Below are 9,223 nucleotides of genomic sequence, written 5' to 3' on the forward strand. Positions count from 1 at the left end.
TTTTTTTTTGAGGCGGAGTCTGGCTCTGTCGCCCGGACTGGAGTGCAGTGGCCGCATCTCAGCTCACTGCAAGCTCTGCCTCCTGGGTCTACACCATTCTCCTGCCTCAGCCTCCCTAGTAGCTGGGACTACAGGCGCCCGCCACCTCGCCCGGCTAGTTTTTGTATTTTTAGTAGAGACGGGGTTTCACCGTGTTAGCCAGGACGGTCTCGATGTCCTGACCTCGTGATCCGCCCGTCTCGGCCTCCCAAAGTGCTGGGATTACAGGCTTGAGCCACCGCGCCCGGCCAGAGACTTGGAACTTTTTGATGGACAAATTGATAAACCTTTTTAAGCCTCAGGCTCCTCATCTGTAAAATGGGGATGCCTACCTTATGGGGTTGGTATGAGGATTAACTGAGATAACACTTGAAAGTGCCTTGCATGGGCCTGGCATGTGAGTGCTCATTACATAGTCTTGCTTTCTTGCCTCTGGGTTGGGGATTCACAGCACTGAACTACAAGGGTAGCCCCTCTCCATTCTGGATACCTTGCTAGGGGAGAGTCTGGGCTTCCACCTGTGGCCAGGGTGAGGGGAGAATTCTTGCCTTGTCAGAGACGGATCAATGACTATGAAGAACCTAGCCTGTGATTTTTTTTTTTTTCACACTAAGCATTAAAAGCTCCTAAAGCCTTTTGTCTTATTACTTTCTTCCCCCTCTTGCATGCTAGAGGGGGAAGATAGTCATTTAGATTTCCCCCCTCTTACCTCTTCATTGTTGGCAAGGGGTTGTCTTGGGTAGCTGGGAGGATGTAGTAGATCTCTCTCTTTTTTTTTTTTTTGAGATGGAATCTCATTCTGTTGTCCAGGCTGGAGTGCAGTGGTGTGATGTCAGCTCACTGCAACATCTGCCTTCCGGGTTCAAGTGATTCTCTTGCCTCAGCCTCCTGAGTAGCTGGAATTACAGGCATGCGCCACCATGCCTGGCTAATTTTTGTATTTTTAGTAAAGACAGGGTTTCACCATGTTGGCTAGGCTGGTCTCAAACTCCTGACTTCAAGTGATCCACCTGCCTTGGCCTCCCAAAGGGCTCCTGGTGCCTGGCTAGATTTGGTAGATCTCTAATTGCCTTACCAAACCTGCAGGGTCTCTGTTAAGTGTCTGTTGGGGTCTTATATGATACCGTGGACACTGCGAGAAACAGTTGATGGGGCAGATGGGAACCTGGGATCCAGCTCATTTTTTATGTCTGCTGAATGGATGATTGGGTGCCCCTTTGGTAAGGGCTGGGAAAGTGAACCAAGTTGGAAGCAGAGCAGGTCTTGAGACCACCTTAATGAGGAACACATGGTCTACTTCCCATCTCCTGGGACACAGGTAATCTCCAGCTTCCAAAATTAATAAGATTTTTCATATAAATCCCCCCCTCTTCATTGTATAATAAATAATTTGGCCTTTGTCTTCAGTTCCTGAGACGAAGACTCTAAATTCTTAAAATTTCCCAAGTGATAGGAGTATCTTTGTTTTTTGTGGCGGGTCCCTGAAACTACACCTGAATTTATGTTGAGATTTGACCTTAGGCCACACCTAATTTTATATTGAAATTTGATCTCAGACCACACCTGAGTTTATGGTAAGATCTGACTGAGGATAGAGGCTGACCATGCCAGAATGACCAACCATATAGTTACAGGGCCGGGACTTTGAGCTGGATGATATCAGCTTGATCCCCAGGGAGGGGAGAGGGGCTAGTGATTGAGTTCAGCCACATGCCCATGATTTAAACCACATTATACTGATGGTAAAACTCTAAATATAAAAACTTCTGACACTGAGGTTTTGGTCAGCTTCCTGGCTGGTGAACACATGGATGTGCTGAGGGATGTGCAGGGGTGTCCTGTTTCTGTGAGCAGAGGGCACACATCTGTGCCTGGACACTCCTGGACTCTACCATATATTTGTCTTCATTTGGCTGGTTCTGATTTGTATCTTTTGTAATAGAATTATAATCATAAGTATAGCGTTTTCCTGAGTTCTGTGAGTCATTCTAGGAAATTCTGCAACCTCAGGGTGGTGGGGGATGGGTTGTGGAAACTCCTGAATTTATAGCCAGTTGGTCAGAAGTGCAGGTGATCTGGGGATCCTTGAGCTTTTAGCTGACATCTGAAGTGAGAGCAGTCTTGTTGGGGACTATGCCCTTAAACCCATAGGGTATGCACTAACTCCCTGTAGTTAGCATCAGAGTTGCATTACAGTATTGAACCTCCACATGCTGTAGACTCCTTTCCTTCTCTTTTTGCTGTCAGTGCTATGTAGTGAGTGCCCCATGTTGCAGAGCACTGGATTAGGTACTGTGGAATAACTGCACAGAGATAGAAGCCATCATTTCGTTATATATTTAGCTGAGATAATCAAGGAAAGCTCTCTGGAGGAGGTGGCATTTCAGGTAGCCTTAAGACTGGGAAAGTTTTGGATAACTTAGAGAACAGCATTGTTATGTTCAAGGGGTGGCAAGTTGTATTAGGGTCTAGAGAGACAGAACTAATGATACATGTATACATGAAAAGGAGTTTATTAATGATTGACTCACCCAGGGTGAAGTCCCACAGTAGGCCGTCTGCAAGTTGAGGAGCAAGGAAGTCAGTAATGGCTCAGTCCAAGTCCCAAATCCTCAAAAGGAGAGAAGCCAACAGTGCAGCCTTCTGTCTGTGGCCTAAGGCCCAAGAGCCCCTGGCAAACTACTGGTGTAAGTCCAAGAGTCCAAAAGCTGAAGAACTTAGATCTAATGTGTGAGGGCAGGAAGCATCCAGCATGGGAGAAAGATGAGGGCTGGAGGACTCAGCAAGTCAGCTTCTTTCACCTTTTTTCTGCCCGCTTTTTCTAGCCGCCTTAGCAGCCAATTGGATGGTGTCCACCCACATTCTGGGGGGGTTTTTCTGTGGGTGGGTCTTCCTCTCCCAGTCTACTAACTCAAATGTTAATCTCTTCTGGCAACACCCAGAAACACCCAGAAACAATACTTTGCATCCTTTAATCAAGTTGACACTTAATATTAACCAACATACAAGTAGATTCCTATTGGCTTGGTCCAGTTGGGAGAAAAAGATGAAGAGGTAGATTGAAGCTAGCTTGTGAAGGGCCTTGGGTGCTAGAATAATCTTTGAGAATTTAAAGTGTAGTGGGGGAAGTGAGATACACAGAACACACACACTGAAAATACCCAATGATAGGTGGAAACCCATAGAAGGAGATGAAGGCGCAAACCATGTAGGAGGCAGTGCGAGTGCAGTGGGGAAATGGATGGGAAGGGAGGGGATGAGTCCATAGGGAGGACATCTAGGGGCATAGCAGGTCTGGTTGAAAGCCTAGAGTTGGGGTCTCTAGGTGATGAGATAGTGGGATAGGATTGGGTAGTACACAGAGGCACTTGAACAGTAGTGACCAGAATGACTTGAAGGCCTGGGTATGGCAGAGTCACTGCTGGGTCTGGGTCCTTGTGGGGCTGTTGCTGTCAATTCTTGGGGTGCATCTTGTGGGAGAGGTTGATGAAGGTCCTGAGCCTGCCTTTTCCTGAGGGCACTATAGTATGCTGCTAGGGCTGCCATAACAAAACTACCACAGACTGGGTGGCTTAAAACAACAGAAATTTCTTTTCTCACAGTTCTGGAGCTTGTAAGTCCAGGATCAAGATGGTTTGATCTTTCCTGAGGCCTCTCCTTAGCTTGCAGATCGCTGCCTTCTTGCTGTGTCCTCCCATAGCCTTTTCTGAGCATGCACCTCCCTGGTGTTTCTCTTCTTAGAAGGACACCAGTCATACTGGATTAGCCCCCTCCTTATTACCCAATTTAACCTTAGGTGCCTCTTTAAAGGCCCTATATCCAAATATAGTCGTATTGGGGCTTCACCATACAGATCAGGCCGGGCGAGGGGCATAATTCTGTCTATAACAGGCACACAAAGTGATGTCACTGCTTTTTTGGTCCCCAATCAATGTCAACAGTAAACAAATAGGGTACTTAGGAGTGCCTTTTTTCCAGTCTGGGGATTGGAAGTTGGTCTAGGGGCTTAGGTAGCTGATCAGACTTACTCTCACCAGACTGGCTTTTACCCTTCAATTCATTCTAGAGCAGTTTCTTCAGTGCAAATGAGAGTGTTCTCAGGGAAAACAGGTTCATTGTTTTTTTCTGAGTGGAAGAGAATGGAGCCTTTGGCTGCTACAAAACAGCATTGTGAGAGTTATTCTAAAGCCAACCTGAAATAATTTGGTGTCATCTAGACTTTTGTAGACCAATACAGTAGCCACTAGCCATGTGTGGCTGTTTTAGTTCAAAGTGATTAAAATTAAGGAAAAAAATGCAATTCTTCAGTTCATATTTCAAGTGCTCAATAGCCACACATGGCTAGTGACTGCTGATTGGATGACACAGAAATTGAACATTTCCATTATCACAGAAAGTTCTGTTGGACAGCACTGATCTGGAGATCAGTGTCTTACAACCTTGCCTATGAATCAGAATTAACCTATGGAGGTTTAAAAAAACACAAGGGTCTCAGCTGCACTTCAAGATATTTTGATTTGTGAGGTGCGAGGGGCATCCTGCTATCTGTCTACAACAGAATCTCTCCATGCTACCAACATGCAGCCAAGGTTCAGGCAGGAGTGTCCTGAGTGTCTTGAAGGCAAAGGCCAGGGTCTCCTTTTTCTTTCCGCAGTATGTAATCCCACACCTGGCACAAAGTAGGTATTCAGAGCAGACATGGAAGTAATGCATGAATCTGGTCTGGGAGAGCTGGCTGTGTGCCGTCCAGAAACACTAGTTTCTCTAGAGTTTGTTGTTTTTGCCTGGTGATGGTGATTCAAGTTCTGATTCAGAGGAATGATGGAGGTCCCACCCCAAAACAAACAAACTCAACTTGTTAGAGACCAAGGCTGTGCTTGGGTTGGGATGCTTCTGAGATTCTGAGGGGTGGATTGTGTTGGTGAATAAACAGAATTTTCTTACCTCTGGTTTTTTTTTTTTTCTTTTTGAGACAGGGTGTCCTTCTGTTTCCCAGGCTGGAGTGCAGTGGCACGATCATGGCTCACTGCAGCCTTGACTTCCTGGGCTCAGGTGTCCTCCCACCTCAGCCTCCCAAGTAGCTGGGACTATAGGCATGCACCACCACACCCGGCTAAGTTTTTGTAGAAAAAACTTTCTACAAGCATGAGGCACCATGCCCAGCTTTTTTTTTTTTTTTTCTTTTGAGACGGAGTTTTGCTCTTGTTGCCCAGGTTGGAGTGTAATGATGTGATCTTGGCTCACCACAACTTCTGCCTCCCGGGTTCAAGCGATTCTCCTGCCTCAGCATCCTGAGTAGCTGGGATTACAGGCATGTGCCAACATGCCTGCCTAATTTTGTATTTTTAGTAGAGATGGGGTTTTTCCATGTTGGTCATGCTGGTCTCGAACTCCCGACCTCAGGTGATCTGCCTGCCTTGGCCTCCCAAAGTGCTGGGATTACAGGCATGAGCCACTGTGCCTGGCCCCAGCCTTTTATCTCTCTCTCTCTCTTTTTTTTTTTTCTCCGTTCCTGATACAGGATAGCTTAAAGGAAAATTGGGTCTTGAATTTGGCCACTGTGTGGTCTCACTTTCCTTTTTCAATTCAATAAACATTTATTGATGTCTGCTGTGTGTGTGTCATTCCTTGTGCTAGGCACTGTAGGGAGTGACAGAGGTGAATTAGATGATTCTTTGCCCTCACGTTGTTCACTGTCTAGTGCTGGGAGATACAGGCATATAATTATAGTATAAATCAAGCTGAAAGCATGTTGTGAACAAGTTATAAACACAGCGCTCTGGGCACACTGAATGAGGAAGTGATTAGCCCTCAGAGTCTGGGGAGGAGGTGTGTGTGCCTGTGAGAAAGGGCAGTGACTGGAGATTTCTTATCTCATCACTTGCTAAATCTTACCACCTCCACGGAGTGGATATTTGCAAAAGGGGACCACTGTGTCAGATATGTCCAAGAATTTCTCAGCCCCAACTGCAAGGGGCTAGGAAACAGGATGAGGGGAGGGGCTCAGATGCCAGGAATTAGGCAAGAGCCAAGAGTTGGGCGTGGCCCTGTGGAAGATGAGAAGTGAAGGTTCCTTTCAGAACACATCTGTTAACTTTGGGGATGGAAAACTAGCAGATGGTGGCAGGCGGTGTCAAGGTAGCAGATCAAAAAAGATTGGAAATGCAGCCTGGCCGCAGCTGGGGTAGAGAAGCTAGTGATGGAATGGAAGAAGGGAATAGAGATTGTGGCCTATCCCAGACTAAGTCTTGACTCTGAATATTCTTGTTCAGGAGGATATAGGGCAGCTGTTTCCTCTTCTTCCCTAGTGCTCCAAAGGAGTAAAGAACTTCAACTGGAGCTTGAGACATTGAGGTTAGACACATGGATAAACTTCCCAGCTATGACCATCAGGTGATATAGAAATAAATTACTTTGGAGGATGATGAATTGCTTCTTCTTCAGAGACCTTAATGCCAGCCTGGCTCGAGCCAATGCTTACCAGTCAAGGTTGAATTATAATGTATTTGGGGAAACTTTCTTTCTCTCCCTCCTTATTTTGGCCCTCACTCTCTCAAGTACAAAAGAGAACAAACAAAACACCTGCAAAAGAATTTTCCTGTACATCTTCTTGTCCATTCTTCTGCCCTACATCTCATTCAAGGACCCTCAGCCTGATGTCTGTCTCTAGTCCTGGCTTGTAGGAGGGATGGCTGAGAGCCCAGAACAGTCCTCCATGGTGGCCTGTGCCAAGCCAGGTTGCCATTTCCATTTTCATTCATTGAAGCAGCTTGACCCTGATCATTTCAGGCCAGCAATTTCCTGTCTGCTGGTTAGGAGTGTGTGGAGGACATGTCTTTGCAGGTCATTCTGTCCTTGCATCTACCTGGATGGAGCTAACACCTCATTCAGGCAGCAAAAAATGGTCTCCTGTCACAGTTAACTGGGAGAAGCCCAACCTCACAAATGCCCAGCCTCTCCTCTTGGGATCTCACACTTTGTCTTCTTTAGAAGGTCTTTCTGGTGTCTACCCTCCAGCCCACCTGCTGTAATTTTGGTTGTTTTTTTTTTGTTGTTGTTGTTGTTCAGTTTTTAGAAATCTGCTAACTGATAGCTCCCTCTCAGAACCTCATGTGATGATACTTTCTTCTGTGGCCTGGGAGAAGAACAAAATGTCTTTGAAGGAAGGGGTTTGCCTTCAACCCTGGAAGGCCACACAGCTGAGTGATTGGGGTGTGATGGCTTTGCTCTGAGCGTGAGTGTGGATGTGTTTTGCTCATTGCCTGGCTGTAAGGGAGGTCTGTGTGTCCCCTGTGAATCACTGAGTAAGCATCATTTTGTTCCTGTGTTTGGTAGTGCCGCTTTGCGAGTACCGTTTTGTTTTTTTTTTGAGACGGAGTCTCGCTCTGTCGCCCAGGCTGGAGTGCAGTGGCCGGATCTCAGCTCACTGCAAACTCCGCCTCCCGGGTTTACGCCATTCTCCTGCCTCAGCCTCCCGAGTAGCTGGGACTACAGGCGCCCGCCACCTCGCCCGGCTAGTTATTTTTTTTTGTATTTTTTAGTAGAGATGGGGTTTCACCGTGTTAGCTAGGATGGTGTCGATCTCCTGACCTCGTGATCTGCCCGTCTCGGCCTCCCAAAGTGCTGGGATTACAGGCTTGAGCCACCGCGCCCGGCCGCAAGTACCGTTTTAAGGGGTAGGGTAGTGTGTTCCCTTAGAGTGGGAGTCCACTGTGTTACATGCATTTGTGTCCTCCTGTGATCATGGGATCTTTTTTGTCTGCAGTTTTCAGTCTTCCAGATGGACACTAGTGTAATTGAGTGTGACCCATTTTTGCTGCTGTTGTGTCTTTGTGTGTCTGGTATTTTTGTGTAACCTCTGTGTTTGGGGCATCTTCGGGGGGCTTATGGAGTCTTTCTGAGTGTCCTCTGGCTCTGTTTGGGCGGGGGAACAGAAGAAGGAGCCCAGACTCGAAGGGGAGCTGTCTGGGTGGGGGGAGCGTGTTGGGAGGGGGCGTGCTGCAATCTGTGACTTGGAAAACAGATTTGCAGAGGAGGCGAGCAGCCCGGGCGTGCGGAGCGTGCGGGGCGGGGGCGGGGGGCCGCTCTGGCCCCCAGCTCCTCCGCAATCCAATTAAATAACATTTAAATGCATAACCAGCCCGCGCGGCGATGAGGCTGGAGATTGGAGCGGGCTCGGCGGCGGGCCGCCCGGGCGGCGTTTTGTGGAGCTCAGCGATTCTGGCGGCAATTTCCCCGCTCGACGCGGCTTTTACGAGCCCGCTCCCGGCGCCGCGCCCGCTCTGCTGCACCACCCCGCTCCCGGCCGCTTCCCGCCACTCCCCGCCTCGACGCTTTTTTCTCCCTCGCCCTCTCTGCAGCCTTCTGGTCTGTCCGCGTGCGTGTCTCTCGCTCTGGTCTCTGTCTCCATCTCTTGGGGTGCATGCACGTCGCCCTAACCTCCCTCTCCGGCTGCTCCCGCGTCTCCCGATGCCTCTCCCGTTTGGTCTGTGGGTGTCTGCCTCTCTTACGCTGCCTGTCTGTGGCTCCTGCCATCTGCCAGCCTTTGCTTTTCTCGCCGCTGTTTCTGCCTCTGACTTTGACCCCCTGTTCTGGCGGATGCCACCTCCACTTCTCTCTGGATCACCATATCATCACAGCTTCTGGCTGTCTTTCCTCCGGTCTTCTTGTCTCTGGCCTTCTGCATCCTTCCACCCTCAAACCCTTTCCTTCAAGCTGCCTTGCCTTCTCACCATGACTCAGAGACCCCACCACACCAGGCTCTCCGCAGAGTCCTCAGCCTTTCTCCACCTTTGTGCCTGTGGGGAAGGCCTGCAGATTGGGAACAGCTAGAAAGGGCCGGGGAGGAAAGGAAGGGAAGCTAGGTTAAGAAGAGTGGGAGCGGGTGGTGGGCTTACCCTGCCTGGGCCTAGGCCCAGCGGGAGACGGGAGGAATACATATGTGGTGAGTGGACGACTGGGAGAGACCCAGTCTTCCCTACATCCTTTAGGAGCAGAGTAGGGAGGACCACCACATTCAGGGTCAGGGGAGTGGTTCCTTTTTGGGAGGTCTGCAGGAGCACCAGAGAGATGTGATTCCTTCAGAGCTTCAGGCTCTTCTGAGGTTAGCATGGAGATGGGTATTTTCTGAAGAACTTCAGTGGGGCAAGTCCCCCCTGCCCCACAGGAAACCTCCCCCCCTCCC

The 9,223-nt window shown here is 48.8% G+C and overlaps 1 protein-coding gene across 9 annotated transcripts in view; it reads left to right on the plus strand.

The window, feature by feature from the left end:
- Positions 1-9,223, plus strand: part of SMUG1 (single-strand-selective monofunctional uracil-DNA glycosylase 1) — a 71,473-nt gene that overhangs the window by 7,858 nt on the left and 54,392 nt on the right. The window lies entirely within an intron of this gene.

This window comes from Rhinopithecus bieti, unplaced genomic scaffold (genome assembly GCF_001698545.2).
Source record: "Rhinopithecus bieti isolate Rb0 unplaced genomic scaffold, ASM169854v2 scaffold_33474, whole genome shotgun sequence".
Lineage (NCBI taxonomy): Eukaryota > Metazoa > Chordata > Mammalia > Primates > Cercopithecidae > Rhinopithecus > Rhinopithecus bieti.